The sequence below is a fragment of the Ambystoma mexicanum genome, chromosome 14 (assembly GCF_040938575.1).
Source record: "Ambystoma mexicanum isolate Mex_15411 chromosome 14, UKY_AmexF1_1, whole genome shotgun sequence".
NCBI lineage: Eukaryota > Metazoa > Chordata > Amphibia > Caudata > Ambystomatidae > Ambystoma > Ambystoma mexicanum.
Window position 1 is genome coordinate 49755197 of NC_090940.1, and position 24139 is coordinate 49779335.

The following is a 24139-nucleotide window of genomic DNA, read 5'->3' on the forward strand; positions in this document are numbered from 1 at the left end:
CCATGCGTCAGACTCTGATCAACCAATGTTTCTAGCACACATGGACAGGGAGTGTGACATGGAGGTGTCACTGAGGGCACTGGGTGTGTCAGGGGCATGGACACTGTAGACTATTCACCAATAAAGCACACGTACACAATAAGCAATGTCCGCACATGTGAATTATGATTTCCCAACAGGTGTATTAAAGAAATATAACAAAGTGCACAAGCCCACCACCCCACACACCCTCTCACCCCTCCCTCCTCAACTCCCCCACATGCCCTCTCCCCCCTCCTCCCTCAAATCCCCCACACACCCTATACCCCCTCCCCCCTCAACTCCCTCACATGCCCTCTCCCCCCTCCCCCTTCAACTCCCCCACACACTCTCTCCCCCCTCCCCCTCAACTCCACCACACACCCTCTCCCACCTCCCCCTCCCCCCTTGACTTCCCCACACATGGTGTGCACTGGCGTGCACCATTAGTCCACATGGGACCAGTATGCCTGGCTGTACCTACAGCCCTCCCCCTCTTCCAGCACCAGGTGCACCCCTGTCCGATCTGCACAGTTTCCGGCCAGACCTACGCACGGGGCTGGTCCTAGTTGAGCTTGCATTGGAAGATGTCCCAGGTTGTTCTGGCAACTGTGGCGGATGCATGGCCTGCATTGCTGCCATCATTTCAGAGAGGACCTGCCGCACTGCTGCCAATTCGCCGCAAATGTCCTTCGAGGTGGTCTCAATTACTGTTTTCAGGGATGCAGCACATTCCCTAATGTCATCCCTTGCCCGGCCACATTCTCTGATATGCTGTGTCAACAGCCCTGTCAGCTCTCCTGGTGCTTCTGAATAGCCCTGATCCCCTCTTGGCTGGTTGGAACAGTGGTGGATGTGTGAGGGGTTTCCAACATGGTTTGTTCCTCATGCACAGTTGGCGTGGGGCTGAAACTGCCGGGCCATGAATCCCCAGGAGACAGCCCATGCATGCTGCTGTTGTGCAAGCTGCATGGGGACAGTTGTGGTGAATGCAGGTGGCCTGTGGCGGTAGTTGCGCCATGTGGCTGAACATCTGCCTCATCGTCCGACACGGCTGCTGTGGCAGCTGTCTCTCCCACTGTGCTGCTGGCAGCCGATGCAGTGCCTTCTGCCACTGGCTCCTGGATGCTGGTGGCTGGTGTGGGTGCTGTTGTGGGGGCCGTAGTGCACCTTGGTGCTGTGGCCTCTGGGGTTTTCTTTCCCTTCCGCAGTGGTGCAGGTTGGCTTCTACCCCTTGAAGTCGAGGGGTGGTGTTCTCCCTCCTTGCCCCTGGCCTTCTTTTGTGGTGTGGCATCATCCTCCCTAGTGTCCTCGTCACCACTGTCTGAATTGGTGCCTGTGGGGGACCAATAGAGGGAGAGGGTTAGTGATGGGTCTACAGGCATCGGGCATGCATTGGGGTGGCTGTATGCATATGGAATGGCAGTTGATTGACATTGGGGGAGTGACATATGCGTTGCTTGGCTTTTGGGTGGGTGATGCATGGAAGCGTCTGGGTTGAGACACATATGGGGTGCATTATGCATGTGGACAAGATGATGCTGTGCACTGCCCATAGGCAGTCTTGTATATATGTGTCGGGTGGACCCTGCTCTACCTCATTGCACTGTCAGTTCAGGTGGACATCATCGTGTTGGTATTAGCATTGTTTCGTTTGGGACACCTACCTGCATCAGCGATGACGGGGCTCCTTGCTCCATGTCCCCCACTCCCTCAATTGCCTCTGTCCCTATGGTGCTGGTGCAGATCTCCTCCCATGGTTGCAACTTGATGGGGGAGTCCGCACCTCCGCCTGTCGCCATCCCCAGGTTGCGGTTGGCAGAGAGGATGCTACGCACGCGTAAACGCAGATCGTTCCAGCGCTTAGGGACATCTTTAGGAGTGCGGGGTGTGGTGCCAACAGCACTTACTTTCTGCGCAACCTCCACCTAAATCTGCTTCTTGCGCTGCAGTGCTGGTCTGGACATGTCGGTGGAGAACACCACATCTGCATGTTCTTGCAGTGTCTCCGCAAGCATGGTCAACTCCTCTTGGGAGAAGCGCTCCTTGCGCAGGCGATCTGTGCTTTTTTTAACTGCTTTCGGCATGGTAAGATGCAGCAGGTAGTGGTGGAGGTGTGGTAGAGTTCTGGGGGTCTGATGGCTCCTGGTTGTGGTGGATGGCAATGGATTGTGTTTTTAAAGATGGCCACCGTGCTCTTTCCCATTCCTGTGCGATGACGCTACTTCTGGTTCCGCTTATTAGCGGTGACCGCTAATAGCGGTCGCCGCTATTAGAGGTGAGCGCTATTAGCAGTCACCGCTAATGCCGAGGGCTTGGATGCCGGTGGAGCTATTTGCACTTCGTACTATGCCGGAAAGGGAGATTTTTTGCCCTTTTACAGCATGGCCATGGGCCATTACTGGCATGGCGCAAAGCACGTGTCTGCGTACTCGTAATAGGCCGCTTTTAACGGTCTATTGCCAGCACGGACACAGTAGTTGCTCCATGCCGGTAATGACCGGTACTTACCGCCCAACTCGTAATGACCCCCACTGACTGATGTTGTTAACAAAAAGGATCAAACATGCAAACAGATTGTTAGCTTGATTTACTACATTACAGATATACACATAACAAAGGGAAGTCAGCCATTTCTCCACCCAAGATGGAGGACGCGCGAACAAGTATTATAGATCTACCCCTATTCTAGTATCTGTTTGGACTACTGTTACCTAACAACGCCAGCATACACCGAACAGACTCGGCAGCTGCGTTATCCACGAGCGCTTTCAGAGCGTCTACACAAGAATCCACATTAAGTAAGTTGGGAAGCATAATGTAAGTAGCCGACGGAAATCTGTAGAACTATTTAGCTTAGATTACTATGACTAGTGAACTGACACGTCTCCTTGTTCCGACAGAACGCTGCAACAGAGTGTATTGATACGCCCCTACAGGGCGCGAACGCGGAAATATCTCAGAGCACAATTGCTCGTACAACTCGTGTGAACATACGGCACATCCCTATGGGTGAGCGCTTTGTGAATTATTGATTTATCTTGTTGAACCAATGGATATGCAAGATCTTTGTCTGTATACAACATACTGACACTTTTATATTTTACTGCCCTCGTGTGCATCTCGTGACATTTCCTGGCTTGAAGCGCTCTGTATCTAACCAGGAAGACACCCAGGAACTTACACCTTAAAAAGAATCTGCTTACTAAGGACTGCATTTAGAAGCATGTCACATCGAGAAACCTATATTTTATACCAGTTTGGACTTAATAAACAGTTCTAACCTGAGAGGGTGAGTCCATTTAAGTCATCTTTTCAACTCTATATATTGGTCTGGCAAGCGGGACACAGCGCTTCTTTTAGCGACTGTTCACGCACCAGACCTATTACTTTCTCTCACAGCTATTGATTCAGAAACGTGATGTTCTTTACCACATTTTTTATTATCTTATAAGCTTAACTTTAGGAATACGGCAGTAATTTAGTTATCCTCAGGCATTTCTCACCCCTTGTTTTTGACTAACTGGGAAATTTATAGCGCTTTAACCTCCAACACATAACTAATATCTACCTTATTTATTGAATTTTCAGAAGGACTGAATCTGGATTTCTCATACCTGAAGAAGGGTTAGAGGCTCGAAAGTGTAGTATATGATAGCGGGACAAACAACATCTGTCTTCGAACCACAATATCTCCTATGAAGATGTCAAGATAACATTACAGATGAAATGCAGTTATTAACTAACTACCATGGAATTTTAGAACTACAGTTGTGTTACTGAGTCACTTTAAGACATTTTTTCCTTCAAAAAAAACTTTTCCCGCCTGAAATACATGGCATTTACTTGTGTTTGGACCTGAGTGATCCCAATGGACTCAATGATTGAATTGATATTTGAAATCCATTATTGAATGTCTATCAATTTATTAATTTATATGTATGTACCTTATTTGAGTAATATATGATTTTTTGGGAAAACCATTTCCTGTGAACTTGCTTTCTTGAAATTTGTGAACAAATTGAAGAAGTTATATTGAAATAACAGAGAAATTTCTTTGCAAATTTTGATAGTTGTAAAACACTGTGCCCGGGTTTGTGCCCCGATGTTTCGAGTCACCAATTCCTTTATCTCCTGAAGGAAACCGCCACCTTACTTCAAGATGGCGGATAGGCATTACATGGCCTTGGTGCACAAAGCTGTAGGTTGGTCCGCCGCACAAGCGATCTTGCATGGGAAAATTGGACTGTGCGCAAATATACACCAATCACAAAGGCTGCACCAGGACTGCACACAGCTGCCACACATCTCACACTTTCATGACTAACAACAAAGACTGCTAGAGTACAGAAAGCGAACCACAAGATTGGAAAGTGTGGGTGTTCGAAGTCTGTGGGAAAGTAAACAGAGTGAGAGGGGAAGAGGAGAGGGAGATAGGAGGAGAGGGATATCAGAGTGAAGGAAGAGAAGGCAGAGGGGAGCCGTAGAAAGAATGTACAGAAGTCAGAGAGGAGGAGTGGGAAGAAAGCGGACGAGTGGAGAAGGAAGGCCTAGAGAGGGAGAGGTGGGAGAGGAGGGGAAGAGAAGCCTCAAACGAGAGAGGAAAGGAAGCAGCTGGAGGATAACCATTAGCCAGGAGAGAGAGGAAAGGACAAGGAATGATAAGTGAGAGGGAGAGAAAGAGAGAGAGAGATAGAGAGAGAGAGAGAGAGAGAGGGAAAGAGAGAGAGAATGGCAGAAAGAGATAAATAGGAGAATAACCACCATTCAGGAGAGAGAGGAAAGGACAAGGAGCGAGTAGAGAGAGAGAAGGTCAGCGGCAACGTGCTCGCCTTGGAAGCAAGACGACATGAAGCAATGCAGGTTCGATACCCGGGTCCGCACTTAGAAACCTCTGAGTATTTAAGTGCATTATAACTACGCAACTAAGACAAAAAAAAACAATTACGCAACTAAAAAATAATTCCTCGATGCCCGCGGGCTGTGTGAGCGCTTTAAAAATGCAAAGAAATAAATCAAAATAAATAAATAGGAGAAAACTTGTCAGTCTGGAGAGAGAGGAAAAGACAAGGAACAAGTAGGGAGAGGGGTGCAGAAAGAAAGAGAGAAAGAGAGGAAGAAAGAGAGAAACAGGAGTATCACCATCAGCCAGGAGAGAGAGGAACGGAAAATGAATGAGTAGTGAGAGAGAGAGAGAGAGAGAGAAGAAAAGAGGGATGAAGAGAGAGAAAGAGAGAAATTGGGGAATAACCATCAGCCAGGAGAGAGAGGAAAGGACAATGAACGAGTAGTGAGAGGGAGAGAAAGAAAGAGAGGGAGAGAGAGCGAGAAGGAAGGAGAATGAGAACAAGAGGAAAGGAGAAGGAACAAGCAGAGAAAGAGAGAGAGAGAGGAGTAGAATAACCATCAGCCAGGGGAGAGAGGAATGGACAAGGATCGAGTAGCGAGGGAGAGAAAGAGAAAGAAAGAGAAAGAGAGAACTTTGTGTTAAAAATCTGTTGGACTGTCAGTGACATAAACCCCCTTCCCCTTACAGGGACTTCACCCCTTCCACACATATCAATCACATGAACCCAATGCTGGAAGCCTGAAACCTGTTTCTCTCACTGGCATCACTCGATGGCAGGGACCCTCACACCTTTACCACCCATTACTGATCTCATGCAGTATGGAAGGGCCCCTCAGGCCGCCTGTGATATTCACTGACATCACCCATATTACAAGAACCCACCTAGCCTAATACTGACACCATGAGCAGTATCTGAGGACTAATGACATGACACCATGCTAAGGACCCTCACACTGTCTACGTCCATCACTGACATGACCCCATGGTAGGGACCCTCACACCGTCTTTGACACCTATCACTGACATGACTCCATTGCAAGGACCCTCACACTGTCTACACCCATCACTGATATTACCCCATGGTAAGAACCCTCACACCGTCTACAACCATAACTGACATGACCCCATGATAAGAACCCTCACACCCATCACTGACATTACCACATGGTTGGGACCCTGACACCATCTACACCCATCACTCACATGACTTCATGGCAGGGACCCTCACACTGTCTACCCCATCATCGCTGACATGACCCCATGGCAGGGACCCTCGCACTCTCTACACCCATCACTCACATGACCCCATGGTAGGGACCCTCACACTGTCTAAGCCCATCACCGGCATGGTCCCATGGTATGGACCCTCACACCGTCCACGCCCATCACTGACATGATCCCATGGTAAGGACCCTCACACCGTTTACACCCATCACTTACATGACCTTATGGCAGGGACCCTCACACTGTTTACCCCACCATCGCTGAAATGATCCTATGGTAGGGACCCTCACACCATCTACACCCATCACTCACATGACCCCATGGTAGGGATCCTCACACTGTCTACCTCTCCCCCATCACTGACATGACCCCATGGTAGGGACCAACACACCGTCTACACCTATCACTGACATGACCCCATGGTAGGGACCCTCACACCGTCTACCCCATCACTGACATGACCCCATTGTAGGGACCCTCACACTGTCTACACCCATCACTGATATTACCCCATGGTAAGAACCCTCACAATGTCTACACCCATCACTGACATGACCCCATGGTAAGAACCCTCACACCCATCACTGACATTACCACATGGTTGGGACCCTCACACCATCTACACGCATGACTCACATGACTTCATGGCAGGGACCCTCACACTGTCTACACCCATCACTCACATGACCCCATGGTAGGGACCCTCACACCATCTACACACATCACTCACATGAACTCATGTTAGGGACCTTCACACATCTACACCCATCAATGACATGACCCCATGGTAGGGAACTTCATACTCTCTCCCACCATCAATCACATGACCGCATGGTAGGGACCCTCACACTGTCTACCCCCATCACTGACATGCACCATGGTAGGGACCCTCACACCGTCTACACCCATCACGGACATGACCCGATTGTAAGGACCCTCACACCCATCAGTGACATGACCCCATGGTAGGGACTCTCACACCCATCGCTGACATGACAACATGGTAAGGACCATCACACCGTCTACGCCCTTCACTGACATGACCCCATGGTAAGTACCCTCACACCCATCACTGACATGACCCCATGGCAGGGACCCTCGCACTCTCTACACCCATCACTCACATGACCCCATGGTAGGGACCCTCACACTGTCTACGGCCATCACCGACATGATCCCATGTTAAGGACCCTCACACCGTCTACGCCCATCACTGACATGATCCCATGGTAAGGACCCTCGCACCATCTACACCCATCACTCACATGACCTTATGGCAGGGACCCTCACACTGTCTACCCCACCATCGCCGACATGATCCCATGGTAGGGTCCCTCACACCATCTACACCCATCACTCACATGACCCCATGGTAGGGATCCTCACACTGTCTACCTCTCCCCCATCACTGACATGACCCCATGGTAGGGACCCTCACACTGTCTACCCCCATCACTGACATGCCCCATGGTAGGGACCTTCACACCGTCTGCACCCATCTCTCACATGACCCCATTGTAAGGACCCTCACACCATCTACACCCATCATTGACATGACCCGATTGTAGGGACCCTCATACTCTCTACACCCATCACTGACATGGCCCTTGGTAGGCACCCTCACACCATCTACAACCATCACTAACATGACCCCATGGTAGGGAACTTCAAACTCTCTCCACCCATCACTCACATGACTCCATGGTAGGGACCCTCACTTCATCATACCCCATCACTGACATTCCCCATGGTAGGGACCCTCACACCATCTACACCCATCACTGACATGACCCCATGGTAAGGACCCTCACACCCATCATTGACATGACCCCATGGTAGGGACCCTCACTCCATCTACACCCATCACTCACATGACTCCATGTTAGGGACCCTAAGACCATCTACACCCATCAATGAGAGGATCCCAGGGTAGGGACCCTCACACTGTTTACAACCATCACGGGCATGACCCCATGGTAGGGACCCTCACAATGTATACCACATCACTAACAGGATCCCATGGTAGGGACCCTCACATCTATGATATGATATGAAAGGTTATTTATAACGCGCTTAACACCCAGAGGTTTCTAAGCGCGGACCCGGGGATCAAACCTGTGTTGCTCTGCATCGTCTTGTTTCCAAGGCAAACACATTGCCCCTGAGCTATCTTGCCAAGACCCATCACTGGCATGACCCCATGTAAGACCCTCACACCATCTACACCCATCACTGGCATGACCCCATGCTAGGGACCCTCACACCCATCACTGACATGACCCCATGGTAGGGACCCTCACACCATCTACACCCATCACTGACTTGACCCCATGGTAGGGACCCTCACACTGTCTACCCCCCATCACTGACATGACCCCATGGTAGGGACCCTCACACCGTGTACACCCATCACTGAGAAGACCCCATGGGAAGGACCCTCACACACATCACTGACTTGACCCCATGGTAGGGACCCTCACACCATCTACACCCATCACTCACATGACCCCATGGTAGGGACCCTTACACTGTCTACCCCCCCATCACTGACTTGACCCCATGGTAAGGACCCTCACACCATCTACACCCATCACTGACATGACCCCATGATAAGGACCCTCACACCATCTACACCCTTCACTGACATAACCCCATGGTAGGGAACTTCAAACTCTCTCCACCCATCACTCACATGACCCCATGGTAGGGACCCTCACACTGTCTACCCCCATCACTGACATGCCCCATGGTAGGGACCTTCACACCGTCTGCACCCATCACTCACATGACCCCATTGTAAGGACCCTCACACCATCTACACCCATCATTGACATGACCCCATGGTAGGGACCCTCATACTCTCTACACCCATCACTTACATGACCCCATGGTAGGGACCCTCACACGATCTACACCCATCACTGACATGGCCCTTGGTAGGGACCCTCACTTCATCATACCCCATCACTGACATTCCCCATGGTAGGGACCCTCACACCGTCTACACCCTTCACTGACATGACCCCATGGTAAGGACCCTCAGACCCATCATTGACATGACCCCATGGTAGGGACCCTCACACTGTCTACCCCCTATCACTGACATGACCCCGTGGTAGGGACCCTCACACCGTCTACACCCATCACTGAGAAGACCCCATGGGAAGGACCCTCACACCCATCACTGACTTGACCCCATGGTAGGGACCCTCACACCATCTACACCCATCACTCACATGACCCCATGGTAGGGCCCTCACACTGTCTACCCCCCATCACTGACTTGACCCCATGGTAAGGACCCTCACACCATCTACACCCATCACTGACATGACCCCATGGTAGGGACACTCACACCATCTACACCCATCACTAACATGACCCCATGGTAAGCACCCTCACCACAATCTACACCCATCACTAACATGACATCATGGTAGAGACCCTTACACTGTCTACCCAATCACTGACAGGATCCCATGGTAGGGACACTCACACCATCTACACCCATCACTAACATGACGCCATGTCAGGGACCCTCACACCATCTACACTCATCACTGAAATTATGCCATGTGAGGGACACTCACACCATCTACACCCATCACTAACATGATGCCATGTCAGGGACCCTCACACCATATACTCCCATCACTGACATGACCCCTAGGTAGGGACCCTTAAACCGTCTACACCCATCGCTGACATGGCCGCATCGGAGGGACCCTCACACCATCTACACTCATCACTGACATGATGCCTTGGTAGGGACCCCTACACCATCTACACCCATCACTGAAAGGATCCCGTGGTAGAGACCCTCACACCATCTATACCCATCACTAACATGAACCCTTGAAGGGACCCTCACACTGTCTACCCCCATCACTGACATGACCCCATCACACCCATCATGGACATGACCCCATGGTTGGGACACTCACTCCATCTACGCCCAGCACTCACATGACCCTATCATAGGGACAAATACACTATCTACAGCCATCACTGACAGGATTACATGGTAGGGACCCTGACACCATCAAAAAATCATCACGGACATGACCCTATGGTAGGGACTCTCACACTGTCTACCCCATCACTGAGAGGATCACACAGTAGGAACCCTCACACCAATCGCTGACATGACTCCATGGTAGGGACACTCACACCATCTACACCCATCACTAACATGACCCATTGTCAGGGACCCTCACACCATCTACACTCATCACTGAAATTACGCCATGTGAGGGACCCTCACACTATCTACACCCATCCATCACATGACCCCTTGGTAGGGACCCTCACACCATCTACAACCATCACTGACAGGATACCATGGTAGGGACCCTCACACCATCCACAACCATCACTAACCTGACCCCATGGTAGGGACCCTCATACTGTCTACCCAATCACTGACAGGATCCCATGGTAGGGACCCTCACATCCATCAATGACATGACCCCATGGTAGGGACCCCCACACTGTCTACCCCACCATTGCTGACATGGCCCCATGGTAGAGACCCTGACACTCTATACCCATCACTCACATGACTCCATGTTAGGGACCCTCACACTGTCATTCTACACTCATCACTGACATGACCCAATGGTAGGGACCCACACAACATCTACACCCATCACTCACATGACCCCATGATAGGGACCCTCACACCATATACACCATCACTCACATGACCCCATGGTAGGGACCCACACACCGTCTAACCCCTGATCACTGATGGGACCAAATGGTAGGGACCCTCATACTGTCTACCCCACCATTCCTGACATGACCCCATGGTATGGACCAACACACCATCTACACCCATCACTCACATGACCCCATGGTAGGGACCCTCACACTGTCTACCCCCTCATCACTGACTTGACCCCATGGTAGGGACCCTCACACCGTCTCCACCCATCACTGACAGGATCCCATGATATGGACCCTTACACCGTTCTCAAACATCACTAACATGTCCCCATGGTAGAGACCCTCAAACCGATCGCTGACATGACTCCATGGAAGGGACACTCACACCATCTACATCCATCAGTGACATGACCCCATGGTTGGGACCCTCACACCGTCTACACCCATCAGTGAAACGACCTCATGGTAGAGACCCTCACACTATCTACCCCCATCACTGACATGACCCCATGGTAGGGATTCTCACACGGTCTACCTCTCCCCCATCACTGACATGACCCATGGTAGGGACCCTCACACCGTCTACACCCATCACTGAAAGGACCTCATGGTAGGGACCCTCTCACTATCTACCCCCATCACTGACATGACCCCATGGTAGGGACCCTCACACCGTCTACACCCATCACTGAGAAGACCCCATGGTAAGGACCCTCACACCCATCACTGACATGACCCCATGGTAAGGAACCTCACACCATCTACACCCATCACTGACATGACCCCATGGTAAGGACCCTCCCACCATCTACACCCATCACGGGCATGACCCCACTGACAGGATCACATGGTAGGGAGACTCACACCATCTACACCCATCACTAACATGACCCCATGTCAGGGACCCTCACACCATCTACACCCATCACTTACATTACACCATGGTAGGGACCCTCGCAGCGTCTACACCCATCACTGATATGACCCCTAGGTAGGGACCCTCAAACCATCTACACTCATCACTGCCATTACCCTATGATAAGGACCCTCACACCATCTACACCCTTCACTGAAAGGATCCCGTGGTAGAGACCCTCACACCATCTACACCCATCACCAACCTGACCCCATCATAGGTACCCTCACGCTATCTACACCCATCACTAACATGAACCCTTGTAGGGACCCTCACACCATCTACACCCATCACTTACATGACACCATGGTAGGGACCCTCACAGCGTCTACACCCATCACTGACAGGACCCCCATGGTAGGGATCCTCACACTGCCTACCCCCATCACTGATATGACCCCATCACACCCATCATGGACATGGCCCCATGGTAGCAACACTCACTCCTTCTACACCCATCACTCACATGACCCCATTGTAGGGACAAATACACTATCTACAGCCATCACTGACAGGATTACATGGTAGGGACCCTGACACCGTCTACAACCATCACAGACATGACCCTATGGTAGGGACTCTCACACTGTCTACCCCATCACTGAGTGGATCACACAGTAGGAACCCTAACACCAATCACTGACATGACTCTATGGTTGGGACACTCACACCATCTACACCCATCACTAACATGATCCCATGTCAGGGACCCTCACACCATCTACACTCATCACTGAAATTACGCCATATCAGGGACCCTCACACCATCTACACCCATCACTGACATGATGTTATGCTCACCTGGCTCCCACAGAGGCGTTGATCTGGACTGGACTGCTGCGGTCTCCACCAATGTGACGTGTAGGGCCGAGATGATGGACTGGACTGGCCCACCTTGCTTCGTTTGCTTGGCCCGTAGAAATATTCTTCTGCAAGTGGAGAAAGGGAATTAACCACCCGTGGAGTGGAGCGTAAATCCCCCCACCCCGCTGTTCTCCACACTGATCACCTTGGATGTTCCCTCTTATTGTCATGCCTGCGCCATGGGCGCATCCATTTGCGCTCAATATGGACTATTTGTTTATCATTTATTTACAACAGACTCTTGGATCAATCTATATTTACTTTGGGGACTTAATTTCCCATTTGCAAGACTTTGGTGCTTTATTATTTTTTCCAACAAACTACACATACCACAATGCACTTGGCTATAAGCATCGATTCCTGGCTGTTCCTATTGGTCATCAAAGGAACTACACCCCCCAGAAGCCCTAGGGATTGGCTCTGCTTCCAGCAACTCAGGAACAGAGAGGGAGGTGGCCGATTGTCTGCAGGTGTGCTTAGCCAGGTTCAACCAATTAGCCTGCCTCTGTGCTGGGCTGGGCAGTATAAAAGGCTGCTGCCTGCTGTGGCTCAGCCTCTTGCATTGAGAGACCTTCCTCCACCTTTCGTGTCTTTCTACGGATCTTTGTATGCTGTTTACCATCACTCCTGCTTGGACCCTGCCTTGCAGCTTGCTACACCCTGCTGCCTACAGCTCTAGCCTTCTCGCCTCCCTGCCTCAGTCCAGCTCCTCTGGGCTTCCTGCCTTGCAGCATGTTACTCTTCGCTGCCTACAGCCATAGCCTTCCAGGCTCTCTTCCTCACAGCCCTGCTCCTCCGGGCTCTCCACATTGCAGCCGATCACGCTCTGCTGCCTTCCAGCCTCCGCCCTTGCCCTACCGGGCTTTCTACATTGCAGCTGATCACGCTCTGCTGCCTTCTAGCCTCCGCTCTTGCCCTGCGGGCTTTCTACATTGCAACTGATCACGCTCTGCTGCCTTCCAGCCTCCGCCCTTGCCCTGCCGGGCTCTCCACATTGCAGCCGATCACGCTCTGCTGCCTTCCAGCCTCCGCCCTTGCCCTACCGGGCTTTCAACATTGCAGCTGATCACGCTCTGCTGCTTTCCAGTCTCAGCCCTTGTCCTCTGGGCTTCCTGCTCTGCAGCCTGCCTCACTCTGGCTGCCTACAACCCTTGTCCTCTGGGCTTCCTACTCTGCAGCTGATCACACTCTGCTGCTTACTACCTACCTTTTTCCGCTGGGTTCTCGGCCTAGCAGCCCTCTACAGTCCTCTGCAACCTTCTACAGTCAGCGGCCCTGCCCCTCAGGGCTCACTCCTTGCTGCCCGGTCCTTCTGGGTTCCTTGCCGTGCAGCCTGCTTTACTCTGCTGCCCTAAGCCCTTTCCCTCTGGGCTCTCTACCTTACAGCCCTGCTCCTGTGGGCTTGCTCATTGATTTCCTGCTCCTCTGAGCTCTCAACCTTGTTCCTTACTGTCCTCTGCTATCCTATCCTGTTACACGACTTTCCCTTCATTTCCTTCTGCTAGTTTGCTATCAACCTCCTTTTCCTGGATTTTTCTGTAAGTATCTTCTCTTGTCCGGTTTTGTAGACCCTTTTGTACAGAGCTTGTCTGTTGGTTCCCATCAGTCAACCTCTGCCCCTTCCCTTGTCTCGTTTCTACATTACAGACACCCATAGCTGCTGTTCCAAGTCATGAGCAAACAGCGTGGTCCTCTGTTATAGCAAACTGTGCAGAAGGCTTGAGTATTTCCTAAGGTTCGTGGAATACTCTTTTCCTATATCTGCATACACCCCAAGAGGGAATTCATTCTGTACCTCTCCTTGCTACTCTTGCCTACTCTTCGTTCTCTTTCCTTTCAGCTGTGTGTGTGCTTCTCTGTCCACTTTATTTAGGCACAACCACCCAAACCCTTTTTGGGTGTCCTGTGCCACTCTTAATAGAGTGCCATCCCTGACACTTATAGTCTCACCTGATGATTTGAAAAGATGAGCTCTCCATCCTGCATTGAGCGCAGGGGCGCATAGATAACCAGTTGCTTCACTGGCTCGAAGGAATTGGTGAATTCCAGGACAATATTGACTCCGATATTCCCGGCAAGACGCCGTAAGTATGTAGTTCGTAAGAGTTCAAATGCCTGACTTTCACTCTTGTCCGATTCCGTGCAGGTTGCAGCTTGACCCTACTGAAGAGTTTCTCGTGGCAACCGGTAATGTTCTGGTAAGGATTTGTATTATCCAACACGGTTCGATAAAATAATGTCCATATGTAACCTGTTGCTTTCTCCCTTATTCAGTCGCTGAGAGAAAGTATGAAGTCTCGGAGAATAATGTCTCCGGCGGTAAAATCAGGTAAGTCTTTTGTGGTGAGGAGGGTTCCCCTTGCTAGTCCCTTGTTTCACCTTGCTGTCCTTTTGTTTCCCCTTAGGGGCTGGGGTTCGGCTAGGATGCAGTGGAAGCTGCGCCGACCCGTGAAGAAGAATAGTACCCCCGGTGGTGAAATCAGGTAAGTCTATGGGGGGTATTCCTCTGTGTATTCCCTAGGCTCACCTTGCTGTTCTTATCTTCTCCTTAGGTGCCGGAGTGCGGCGGTAACATGCAGGAGGATGCGGTGAAATGTGAAGATGCTGCGAAGGCCGGTGAGTTCAGCGCGGCGCTGCAGCAGGCGAGGCGACGCGCATAAAATAACTTCTCTCTTCCAGCTCGAAGGCGCGATGGATCGGGAATTCAGGTAAGGATCAAAGGTATTGCTCTTGTTCTAACCTTTTGTCTTTCTTTCTCCCTTTTTCTAGGAGTTCCAAACTCGAGGCGGGCGTGGCAAATGACTGGATGCAGACTTGCAGGCACGGTGAGCGTTACGCTGCTGGATGCGGAATAACGCTAAGCGTGTGCTGCTCTTCGGGCGTGGTTTAAATAGCCTCCAAAGTAGTCCCAGGTAATTATTCCTCCCCAGCCCCACCCAAGTAAAAAAATAGTCCCTAGGTAAAATAGTCCCTTCTCAGCCTCGTTTGGCTTGGAGCTCTTGCAGCATGGTCTGTATCAGGTAAATTTGCAGCATGGTCTGCATCAGGTAAGTTTTAATCTATGAGCCTGGTGCCTATGGCGCCAGGACTGACCCTCCATATGAGCCTGGCACCATAGGCGCCAGGACTGCACCCAAATAGCCCCTAGCGGGGGTTGTTGGGCTTGCTTGGGGTAACTTGATGCCTGCTTCCGGGGTTGCTGGACTTGGTCTGGGTCCCTGGGGGTAGGCATCATGACACATGACCCCTTGGTAGGGACCCTCACACCATCTACACTACACCCATCACTGACAGGATACCATGGTAGGGACCCTCAAACCATCTACACCATCACTGACATGACCCCATGGTAGTGCCCCCTCACACTATCTACCCAATCACTGACAGGATCCCATGGTAGGGACCCTCACATCCATCACTGACATGACCCCATGGTAGGGACCCTCACACCATCTACACACATCACTAACATGATCCCATGTTAGGGACCCTCACACCATCTACACCCATCACCAACATGACCCCATGGTAAGGACCCTCACACCCATCACTGGCATGACCCTATGTAGGACCCTCGCACCATCTACACCCATCACCGGCATGACCCCATGGTAGGGACCCTCACACCCATCACTGACATGACCCCATGCTAGGGACCCACACTCCATCTACACCCATCACTGACATGACCCCATGTTAGGGACCCTCACACCATCTACACACATCAATGACAGGATCCTATGGTAGGGACCCTCACACCATTTACAAACATCGTGGTCGTGACCCCATGATAGGGACTGTCATACTGTATACCCCATCACTGACAGGATCCTGTGGTAAGGACCCTCACACCTATGACATGAGATGATAAGTTATTTATGATGCGCTTAACACCCAGAGGTTTCTAAGCACGGACCCGGGATCGAACCTGTGTTGCTCTGTGACATCGTTTTTCTTAGGCGAGCACATTGCCGCTGAGCTATCTTGCCGAGACCCATCACTGGCATGACCCCATGTAGGACCCTCGCACCATCTACACCCATCACCGGCATGACCCCATGGTAGGGCCCCTTACATCATCTACAGCCATCTCTGACATGACCTCATGGTAGGGACTCTCACACCGTATACACCCATCACTAGGAAGACCCCATTGTAAGGATCCTCACACCCATCACTGACATGCCCCCTTGGTAAGGACCCTCTCACCATCTACACCCATCACTGACATGACTCCATGGTAGGGACCCTCTCACTGTATACACTCATCACTGACATGACCCCATGGTAGGGACCATCTACACCCATCACCGACCCCATCACCGACATGACCCCACGGTGAAGACCCTCACACCTATCACTAACATGATCCCATGGTAGGAAGCCTCCCACCATCTACATACATCACTAACATGACCCCAGGGTAGGGACCCTCACACCGTCTACCCCCATCACTGACAGGATGCCATGGTTTTGACCCTCACACAGCCTACACAATCACTCGCATGACCCCACTGTAGGGACCCTCACACTGTGTACCTCATCACTGACATGACCCCATGGTAGGGACCATCTACGCCCATCACCGACCCCATCACCGACATGACCCCATAGTGAAGACCCTCACACCTATCACTGACATGATCCCATGCTAGGAACCCTCCCACCATCTACATACATCACTAACATGACCCCATGGTAGGGACCCTCACACCGTCTACCCCCATCACTGACAGGATGCCATGGTAGTGACCCTCACGCAGTCTACACACTCACTGGAATGACCCCACTGTATGGATCCTCACACTGTCTACCCCCATCACTGACATGACCCCATGGTAGGGACCCTCACACCCATCATGGACATGACCCCATGGTAGGGACCCTCACTCCGTCTACACCCATCACTCACATGACCCCATGGTAGGGACTCTGACACCGTCTACAACCATCACTGACATGACCCCACAGTAGTGACCCTCACACCCATCATTGACATGACCCCATGGTAGGGACCCTCACTCCATCTACACCCATCTCTCACATGACTCCATGTTAGGGACCCTAAGACCCTCTACACCCATCAATGACAGGATCCCATGGTAGGGACCCTTACACTGTATACCCCCATCACTAACAGGATCCCATGGTAGGGACCCTCACATCTATGATATGATATGAAAGTTTATTTATAACGCGCTTAACACCCAGAGGTTTCTAAGCGCGGACCCGGGGATCAAACCTGTGTTGCTCTGCATCATCTTGTTTCCAAGGCAAGCACATTGCCCCTGAGCTATCTTGCCGAGACCCATCACTGGCATGACTGCATGTAAGACCCTCACACCATCTACACCCATCACTGGCATGACCCCATGCTAGGGACCCTCACACCCATCACTGACATGACACCATGCTAAAGACCCTCACTCCATCTACACCCATCACTGACATGACCCCATGGTAGGGACCCTCACACCGTCTACACCCATCACTGACTTGACCCCACGGTAGGGACCCTCACACTGTCTACCCCCATCACTGACATGACCCCATGTTAGGGACCCTCACACCACCTACCCCCATCACTGACATGACCCCGTGGTAAGGACCCTCACACCGTCTTCACTCACATGACGCCCCCATGGGTGGACTCTCGCATCTCTCCTGTCTCTACTTCTCGGACACGTGCCCCACACCATCTGCACCTGGGTCACCAGAATTACCCACACGGCCGGCCCCCCCACTTCATCGGTATCTCTGGGTCAACATCACCCCAACACTGCTGTCCCTCTCCAGGGTCTGCACTGCAAGACTTCCCTAGTATCGAGCTAAACCAGACCGGGGCACATAAAGCGAAATGAATGTACAGGGCGTTAAGTGCCCCCGCCCTTTTTGCATAGACTTGCATAATAGCCTGGCACCTCAGCCGGCCTGCTTCTATAACCATGGCATGGGAGTTAGCTAGAGTCCATGGTTAAAGTGGGAGACGTTTCGCCTGGCCAGCGTCTCTGGTCGGCCAGTGGAGCAGGGGCACAGCCAGTCACTCTTTGCCCCAGCGAGGTGGCATGTGTGGCGAGTGGCAGAAGGGGCATTCTCCCTAAATGCCTGTAACACACACATTCAGTATTCGCAAGGCCATTAACCTGCCTTATTCCCACAGCCTTGTGTGCCCGGCTGCTGGCACAGATGTCCCATATTAAAGAGCCATCCTTCCTGTGCTTTGTTGTCCCCCTAGTTTGACACCAACTCCCTGGCCCCCACTCCCTGGATGATATCAGGGCTCTCATCGCTGCTCTGTAGGGCCCGAGCAGCCTCTTGACCTCTCCGAGCTGGGGTGTTACCCGCACCCCTGAGAGCCCATTGTGCTCGCCCCGCCAGGGGGATAAAAAGGTCCGCGAATCACAATGGCCTCCGCCGATAGGAAACTCGTTAATGGCCCCGGCTCTTGCTTGTTCACTCATGGCCGCCTTGCCCCGTGCGGCTGCAGTGTGGGCCTGGATGTGTAGCAGCGGGGAGGCCGCCTTCCCAAAGGCCCTGTTTTGAGAGCCCTGTGGGCACTGAATGCCTCTGCTGTCAGGTAAAGAACACAGGCCTTTATCCGGCCCTGGGGCAACGCCCCCTCCCCACTTCAGGAAGTGCCAGGACTTAATCTGCAGGTGTCTCTTCCTAAAGGACCCCCGGCACCCCCCGTGTACCACTCTTCTACCGCCACAATGGAAGAAAAGAGGGCTGCCTTTACATTCCCACAGAGCTTGTGGAGATCTGGAATAATGAGGGTACATATTTCGAGACTTCCCATTTTATTTTGTTTTTTTCCCATGAGTCACAGACCATGACCGACTCTCCTGGGAAGGCGCAAACTCCTCTTCGGGTCCTGAAGGTATCCGTGGGCAGATGTTCATCAGGGCAGCCCCGCTGCTGGCCTGTATTCCTTCTGGGGCGCCCCAATGTCCCATAAAGCTCCCATGTAAGAATTAAGTGGAGTTGCACGGATGGACAGCTCGCCCTTGCTTTGCCTTTGCCCCCATTGCCCACTGATGGCTCCTGAACCCGAGAGTCGAAAAGTAGGAGCGCAGTGGATTCACGACCCATTGGGTGACACCAAAGGGTATTCAATGGAGTCCAACAAGCCACCATTCGCTTGCTACCACTAGGGACTTGTGGACCGCAGCGTGTAATATTCCAACATGTGATTAAAGGCATTCAAGTTTAGTTTTGGCTTTCGAGGCAAAATATTGCTCTGTTGGTTCTTGGGAGTTGTGTAGAAACACTGCACTAGTCCATGAGCGCCTCTGTATGCACCTATAGCAAGGCTGGGAGAGAACAGGGGTGGCACCGCCCTCTCACACTGAGGGCAGCACCGTAGGGCACTTCATTCCTACTTGTCCGTGCCTTCCTCACTGTGGTGCTTCCCTACCAGCCCTTATCCCCAACCTAAGTGCCAAAACTATTGGCTTTGCCAATGCTTATTTCAGTTCGCAATGGCTTGTCCCCCTTTGAGACAGTTGGGCAGTGCCTGTGGCATCTAGAAGTCCTCTTCACCCACTAGCTTTGAAAATGCGGCAGCCATTTTGTTTTGGCCCACGCTACTTCTGCCCGAATGAGTGTTTTGACCAACAGCAGTTGCCCTACTCAAGTGCCCTGGTGCCAATCAATAGCCATGGATGCAGGCTAGAGTTATGCCCTAGGCGGGGTTCTTCTGTGTTTGTATATGTCTCCCTCGCCCATACACACTTCTTGGCGCTATGAGTTCTGCTTAAAGGCTGGAATAACATTTCTGGCCTTCATGACTTTGCTGCTCATGAACTCTGAACTCTAGATACAAGAATTAGGGCCAAGGGACACATGAAGGGATTCGGAAGGAGTCGGAGCATTCACTATGCACCATCTTTTAGAAGAGCTGGAACTCATGATGGATAGGAAAGGTCAACGACGCATGAGCGTCATGCCCCCTTGTGCCTGCACCCAAGGCCTATGCTCCCCATCTCGCCGATACCAGCTATTCTCCAGTCATTCAGTGTCAGGAGCCAAAGAGCCTCACTCTGAAGGCAGGCAGCCGACACTTTGTGCAATTCTTAGGGTACCTCTTCTAGTGGTGCCCAAGTCGGGCCACCAGCCAGAATCAGTCATGGCAGCAGGAAGTGCCCCTGCCGCCCTTTATGGATGGAGGGACTACTAACTCTGGATGAGGTGTTGCACGACTCACTTGAAACGACCCCTCTGCGTTGGCGCCCCCATAACAGTCTCTTCCAAGTGGATCCATCTTCCACTCCCGATCTTTGCTTGGCACTCTATACCAGTCCCCTCCTGCCCCTTTGCAATGTGGTCTTACCCCCCTCCTGCCTCTACTGGTCCACCCGATTTAAGGCACTGTGACTCTGTTTATGCCCTCCCAGGCTTTCCTCCTTCTGCGTTCGCCTCCAGTTCCTGTATCACCCTTTCTTTTTCCTTCTGCACTACTCCCTTACCTGGAGACCTCTGTTCTTTCTTCAGTTCTCTGACCCCCCCTCACCACTTTCTTGCTCTTGCTGTATTCCCCATTTCCTCTCGCCGCCAGTCGACCATTTCCTCCTTATCCTTTTACTCTCAGACTTCTGCTCCCTCCCGGCCTCCTGGGTAGCTCTTCTCTCAGCCTCTTGGGTACTTCTCCTCCCACCTCCTCCTCTCTGCCAGGCACCCATTCCCCTCTAACTACCTCTAAAATAATCTATTCTTGCCTCTGGGAAACTCCCACAGCCTTCTGCTGCATGCGTTCCCTTGTAAAGGGCCTTGAACCCACCTCACAGCGTCATTCCTTATTCAGTTGGTATGGAGAGGGGACAATGAGCCCCACCCCTGCGTACGCTTGATGAGGAATTGGGGGTGGTCAGTCATTTGCCATGAGCAATCCTCCCTCTGCTTGTCTGGGCTTTGCCCCTTCCCTCCGGGAGGACTTAACAGTGGTATATGTCTGTGAAGACATTGTGAGCAGACTGGTTGACTGCTTGACTTGCCTCTCTTAGTTTGGGTCCCGTTCCCTCCCCTGTTTGTGAAGAAGATTTCTGGAGCCGAGCGGTCAGGTAATGTCCGGCTCCCTGAGAGTGACCACGCTGATGGGCCCTTGTGACCAAGCTCGAGGGAGAGGACGAGGTGGACTAGGAGTTCTCCCCCACATCACATTGCCTGTTGCGATACCCAGCCTCATCCAATCCCAAACCCTGAAAGCAAAACAAAGTACCTCATCGCAGCACCAACAAAAGGGGATAGGGTTTGCGTTGGTATTACCAAACATGGTGGGGGACCTTGGTTTCACCTCCGTTTATGCAAAGGTTATTTGCTACCCATGCTTGTTTTCTGAGATGCTGGGGTAACAGAATCTTGATGGTTATAATTCCACTAAGTTGGATCACAATCTGGATGTCATCCACATTGGATTTGGGAACGTAAGGAGAATGCTTGTATGTAGGAGGCCAGAGCTTTCCTCTAGGTACTGAAAGGTCATGGAGAGGTCAGCGAAACTGGTTACCCGGCAGGAAGAGGTTTCATCTAAGTACTGAAATGGCATGGAGAAATCGACAGATGCCAGTTACAGAGCAGGAAGAGGTTTCATCTAGGTACTGAAACGTCATGGAGAAATCAACGAAACTCCGGTTACCCGGCAGGAAGAGGTTTCATCTAGGTACTGAAACGTCATGGAGAAATCAACGAAACTCCGGTTACCCGTCAGGAAGAGGTTTAATCTAGGTACTGAAACGACCTGGAGAAATCAACAAAACTCCAGTTACCCAGCAGGAAGAGGTTTAATCTAGGCACTGAAACATCATGGAGTAATCAACAAAACTCTGGTTACCCATCAGGAAGAGATTTCATCTAGGTGCTGAAACGTCATGTGGAGCTCAACGAAACTCCGTCAGGAAGAGGTTTCATCTAGGTACTTAAAGTCATGGAGAGATCAACAAACCTCTGGTTACCCATCAGGAAGAGGTTTCATCTAGGTACTTAAAGTCATGGAGAGATCAACAAACCTCTGGTTACCCATCAGGAAGAGGTTTCATCTAGGTACTTAAAGTCATGGAGAGATCAACAAACCTCTGGTTACCCATCAGGAAGAGGTTTCATCTAGGTACTTAAAGTCATGGAGAGATCAACAAACCTCTGGTTACCCATCAGGAAGAGGTTTCATCTAGGTACTTAAAGTCATGGAGAGATCAACAAACCTCTGGTTACCCATCAGGAAGAGGTTTCATCTAGGTACTTAAAGTCATGGAGAGATCAACAAACCTCTGGTTACCCATCAGGAAGAGGTTTCATCTAGGTACTTAAAGTCATGGAGAGATCAACAAACCTCTGGTTACGCATCAGGAAGAGGTTTCATCTAGGTACTTAAAGTCATGGAGAGATCAACAAACCTCTGGTTACCCATCAGGAAGAGGTTTCATCTAGGTACTTAAAGTCATGGAGAGATCAACAAACCTCTGGTTACCCATCAGGAAGAGGTTTCATCTAGGTACTTAAAGTCATGGAGAGATCAACAAACCTCTGGTTACCCATCAGGAAGAGGTTTCATCTAGGTTCTTAAAGTCATGGAGAGATCAACAAACCTCTGGTTACCCGGCAGAAAGAGAATTTATATCAGGCAGGATTTGGGCGCACTACTCGCTGTGTTCTATTGAGCAAGAAGGATCCAGACCATTCGAAGGATGACTCATTTTGGAGATAGATAATGGAGAAGAGTAGGCCATTCCGCAGCCTTGTATGTGGCCGATAGATCAAAGTGGATCAGTGAAGCAAGCTGAATCTTGCTGAGGGAGCGTAGAAGCTTCTCTCTTGGGGTTGATCCTGTGTCATTGCACGGCCCGACGCATGATCATAGTCATGCAATAGAGATTCCTGTACTTTTAGCACTACCATCCTTTGGAGTAACTGTCTCCAGAGGTAGGCTAGCAATTGGGCATTACATTGTAAGGACCCTAGGGTCTATCTTCTTTCCTTTTAGTTTGGGCTATAGCGCCACCTAGAATCGAAAACGATTGCATTAGAGAACAGATAGTGGGGAATGGCATATGAAGATGGGCACAAAGCTTGTAGTTGTTTGATTGTTTACCCACCCATTGACTAGACATTCGCACCCACTTCCCGCCCCTCTCTGCCCTACAAAAAAAAACACTACTCATGGGAACTCTTTGAGCTGCTTTAATTCAGCCTTACCATCAAACTTTGCAAAGTGCCTGCAAGTGTTTTTTCAACACCTTCTTCTTAGAGTTAATGACTTGATTGGGGTTGTAAATGGTGCTACTGGTGTGATAGAAACGTCTTAGCCGGTCAAGTGGCACAGCGAGTAGAGCGCTCGCTTTGACATCTGTGCAGGGCCTGCCTCCCGGCTTCCGACGTGGGTAATAATAAGCAGCCCTCAGATACCTGAGGGTTCGTAGCGCTATAAAAATGCCTAATTATTATTATTATTATTATTGTCTTAACCAGATCTGGCTTCAGCCACTCTATTTATAAGCACCGTCTGTGTTCTCCACTGAAGTCCTTTTAAAAACAAGCATTTGCAAAGCCAACGGTTTTGGCTTGTGTATAAGTATTAGACATTTGCCAGGCACTGCTGTTAGATGCCC